We start from the raw sequence: 4,852 nt of genomic DNA on the forward strand, positions 1-4,852 counted from the left end.
AAGATGCTCCGAGTCTCACTGTGAATATAATTGCCGTGTTAATTACAAGCGCTGATGAGTCAGAGATGTAGCCACTTGGATCCCAAGTGGGTGGAAATCCAAGTTTGAACAAACTTGCCACAGGTGAGAAACCCTACGAGGTTAATTAAGCCTGCTCCACGCAGAAGACATTTTGGACATGGCTACAGCTCGCTAATTACTCACTGTCATTATCCTGGATTAATTCCTTCGGATGGACACTCTGGTCCCAGGCTGAGGAGTCTGAACGTGCCACAGGCAGACACCAGCTTCAGGCCAAGCCCGAGAAGCCGGCGCTGCCCCCGGGTCCTGCCCCGAGGTGGGTCTGTGGACTCGCACCCAGCGGGGCAGAGGCACACAGAGCCCCCGACACCCCGACACCTCCCAGCACTGGTGCGGAGCGGGACAGGGCCGGGTCGTGCTCCCGCTCCCTGGAAATGAAGCGTTAGGGCAAAGCGCAGCCCCAGCGTCCCTCGTCACCGTCTCACCAGCCTCTGTGATTTTCTTCATCACGTTTGGAGTGGGAAGATCCAGGCTGATGCCATCAGCGGAAATTATTTTTCAAAGCATATTTGCAGGTGGAGAGCTGGACCCAAGCACACCCAAGCAGTTTGCAAGGGTTTTTTTTTTTTTCCCTCTTCACCAATCAGCTTCCCTCTCAAAATGCCTTTTTACCCTTCTAAACTTTACTGCCTTGAAGACTTTACTGCGTTTATTGATGGGGAAACTGAGGCAGGGGACAAGAAGCGACGCGCTGCTGCCGGCAGAGCTCAGACCCACCCATCTCCGGCAAAGTCACGCATCCTGGTGAGCATCCCTGCACCGGAGCAAACCCTCCACGAGCCCAGAGGAAAACCAGGTGTTTTCTTCTGGTGGACCAGGAGCCGAACCAGCCAGCCCCAACCTCCGAATCAAACCCATTCTGCCAAGCAGCAAAACGATGTAAATCTAATTTTTACCGCTTTTTCTCCCTCTTCTTTGGACCCTGTACCAACCCCCCGCCCCCCCCCGGCGTGGTACCACGGTGGGGCTTTGGGTCCCGACACAGGACTGCAGGCAGTGATGTGGAGCCTCACTGAGCAGTTTTACAGTAGCTGTGAAATTCCTGAACATCGGGGCTGTAAGGAAAAGCTGGTGGTGAACATTTAGGACAGAGGTTTGGGGGTCTTTTTCCGCTGGGAGGCTTTTGGAGGAGACATGGCAGCTCCCCACCGCTCCTCATCCACAGCGTTGAGTCAACTTCATGCCTGGAAAACCCCATGCCAGGGCTGGGGCTGCCAAATCCCAAAGGAGAATCAGGGAAAAATCATCTACCGGCCCATCTACCGTCCAACTCGTCTTCCAAGCCCAGCAAGAAGGCGCAGTGGAGGTACCCGGGGGGGATCAGAAAGTTTATGAAGCAACCGAGGGGTGATGCTGTGCCTGGACGCGCGGCCATGGGGAGCCCGCCGGGGCAGGAGCCCGCTCGGGAGTTTGTATCGGTGGAGAAAATGTCGCTGCCAAGGCGCAGCGGGCGCTTCCCAGCCTGGCTTATCTGGCTGCAGAGGGACAAGCAGCACAGGAGCTGGGGGAGGAGAGGTTGGTTGGTAGCGATTTGGCCCCAACCTGCGTAAAGCTGCTGGGGATGAGCCCTGGTGCAAGCGCCGCTCACTCCGGCCCCCTGATCCCAAACTGAAATCCAGGTGATGCTTTAAATCACTTCATCTGAGCGTCTGCCTCCCGGCCGGGGGGGAAAGAAATACCCGACAGAGGGTCACAAAACCTGCCTCAAAAAAAGGGGAAAAGCCAAACCCAGCTGACCAAGCTTTCCTACCAGTTTGGTGGTTTAACTCTGTTATTTGCAAAACCCTCTTCACACCGTTCAAGGGGAACATTTTTCTCCCGGACACGGGGCTGTTTCTCACAAACAGGAGAGTGGTGGGTTGCATCCCACTCTGCCACTGCTGGGCTGCGTGGCCTCGGTTGAATCTCTTCATCTTTTACTTTGCTTCCCACCTCTACGGGGTTTTGGGGGGCAAAAGCCTGAGCCTGAATAAACCCTCCTGCCTGCGCAGCCGTGCCGAGGGCGGCGGCGTCCCCCTCTCCGCAGCACAAACCCCGCCTTGAAGGGGCGATGAGGGTCAGAGCGCTGCCCCCCACGTTGCATTTCACAGGACTGTAGGCTCCGGGGGTGGGGGGTCCTGTGCCCCCCGAACCAGCCCTCTTGTCCCTCTGAGATGTCCTAGACCCCCGAAGTAGCTTCCAGTCCCGGGGTGCTGGCAGGACATAGAGAGTGATTGACACTCCGGGCGCTGTTTTGGGGGGACAGATGGGAGCTCTGAGTGCGCCAGCTTGGGAGATCCAAAATCTGCTCCTGGTTTTGCCACGTTCCTCTGGCCTGACCTTGGGAGGTGAACTTAATCCCCGTCATCTCCTCTTGTCTGTGTGTAGCGGGAATAAAAATACTTCCCTGTCTCTCTGGAGAAAGGAGCAGATTCCTGGGAAGTCACCGTAAGCTGATCGGGCAGCCCAGGGCAGCTGGTGGGACGAGCCAGGCGGGGTTTGTGCTGCGGAGAGGGGGACGCCGCCGCCCTCGGCACGGCTGCGCAGGCAGGAGGGTTTATTCAGGCTCAGGCTTTTGCCCCCCAAAACCCCGTAGAGGTGGGAAGCAAAGTAAAAGATGAAGAGATTCAACCGAGGCCACGCAGCCCAGCAGTGGCAGAGTGGGATGCAACCCACCACTCTCCTGTTTGTGAGAAACAGCCCCGTGTCCGGGAGAAAAATGTTCCCCTTGAACGGTGTGAAGAGGGTTTTGCAAATAACAGAGTTAAACCACCAAACTGGTAGGAAAGCTTGGTCAGCTGGGTTTGGCTTTTCCCCTTTTTTTGAGGCAGGTTTTGTGACCCTCTGTCGGGTATTTCTTTCCCCCCCGGCCGGGAGGCAGACGCTCAGATTAAGTGATTTAAAGCATCACCTGGATTTCAGTTTGGGATCAGGGGGCCGGAGTGAGCGGCGCTTGCACCAGGGCTCATCCCCAGCAGCTTTACGCAGGTTGGGGCCAAATCGCTACCAACCAACCTCTCCTCCCCCAGCTCCTGTGCTGCTTGTCCCTCTGCAGCCAGATAAGCCAGGCTGGGAAGCGCCCGCTGCGCCTTGGCAGCGACATTTTCTCCACCGATACAAACTCCCGAGCGGGCTCCTGCCCCGGCGGGCTCCCCATGGCCGCGCGTCCAGGCACAGCATCACCCCTCGGTTGCTTCATAAACTTTCTGATCCCCCCCGGGTACCTCCACTGCGCCTTCTTGCTGGGCTTGGAAGACGAGTTGGACGGTAGATGGGCCGGTAGATGATTTTTCCCTGATTCTCCTTTGGGATTTGGCAGCCCCAGCCCTGGCATGGGGTTTTCCAGGCATGAAGTTGACTCAACGCTGTGGATGAGGAGCGGTGGGGAGCTGCCATGTCTCCTCCAAAAGCCTCCCAGCGGAAAAAGACCCCCAAACCTCTGTCCTAAATGTTCACCACCAGCTTTTCCTTACAGCCCCGATGTTCAGGAATTTCACAGCTACTGTAAAACTGCTCAGTGAGGCTCCACATCACTGCCTGCAGTCCTGTGTCGGGACCCAAAGCCCCACCGTGGTACCACGCCGGGGGGGGGCGGGGGGTTGGTACAGGGTCCAAAGAAGAGGGAGAAAAAGCGGTAAAAATTAGATTTACATCGTTTTGCTGCTTGGCAGAATGGGTTTGATTCGGAGGTTGGGGCTGGCTGGTTCGGCTCCTGGTCCACCAGAAGAAAACACCTGGTTTTCCTCTGGGCTCGTGGAGGGTTTGCTCCGGTGCAGGGATGCTCACCAGGATGCGTGACTTTGCCGGAGATGGGTGGGTCTGAGCTCTGCCGGCAGCAGCGCGTCGCTTCTTGTCCCCTGCCTCAGTTTCCCCATCAATAAACGCAGTAAAGTCTTCAAGGCAGTAAAGTTTAGAAGGGTAAAAAGGCATTTTGAGAGGGAAGCTGATTGGTGAAGAGGGAAAAAAAAAAAAACCCTTGCAAACTGCTTGGGTGTGCTTGGGTCCAGCTCTCCACCTGCAAATATGCTTTGAAAAATAATTTCCGCTGATGGCATCAGCCTGGATCTTCCCACTCCAAACGTGATGAAGAAAATCACAGAGGCTGGTGAGACGGTGATGAGGGACGCTGGGGCTGCGCTTTGCCCTAACGGTTCATTTCCAGGGAGCGGGAGCACGACCCGGCCCTGTCCCGCTCCGCACCAGTGCTGGGAGGTGTCGGGGTGTCGGGGGCTCTGTGTGCCTCTGCCCCGCTGGGTGCGAGTCCACAGACCCACCTCGGGGCAGGACCCGGGGGCAGCGCCGGCTTCTCGGGCTTGGCCTGAAGCTGGTGTCTGCCTGTGGCACGTTCAGACTCCTCAGCCTGGGACCAGAGTGTCCATCCGAAGGAATTAATCCAGGATAATGACAGTGAGTAATTAGCGAGCTGTAGCCATGTCCAAAATGTCTTCTGCGTGGAGCAGGCTTAATTAACCTCATAGGGTTTCTCACCTGTGGCAAGTTTGTTCAAACTTGGATTTCCACCCACTTGGGATCCAAGTGGCTACATCTCTGACTCATCAGCGCTTGTAATTAACACGGCAATTATATTCACAGTGAGACTCGGAGCATCTTAAATTATCCTTCCCTTTTCCCCAATCCCCCTTCTTTTTTTTTTTTTTTTTAAATATTATTATTATTATTATTTTGTGCATTTCATTTCCTTGCCGCCATCTGTTGCGAAATGGCTGTCTTCTTGCTGCGTGCACTTAACACCACCATCTGGACAAATTATTTGTCCCATTAATTGCAAAAA

General features: G+C 55.6%; 1 protein-coding gene across 1 annotated transcript in view; it reads left to right on the forward strand.

The window, feature by feature from the left end:
• TFCP2 (transcription factor CP2) overlaps window positions 1-4,852 on the forward strand; it is a 41,021-nt gene that overhangs the window by 5,018 nt on the left and 31,151 nt on the right. The window lies entirely within an intron of this gene.

This window comes from Athene cunicularia, unplaced genomic scaffold, assembly GCF_003259725.1.
Source record: "Athene cunicularia isolate RWA unplaced genomic scaffold, athCun1 chrLGE22_part1, whole genome shotgun sequence".
Classification (NCBI taxonomy): Eukaryota; Metazoa; Chordata; class Aves; order Strigiformes; family Strigidae; genus Athene; species Athene cunicularia.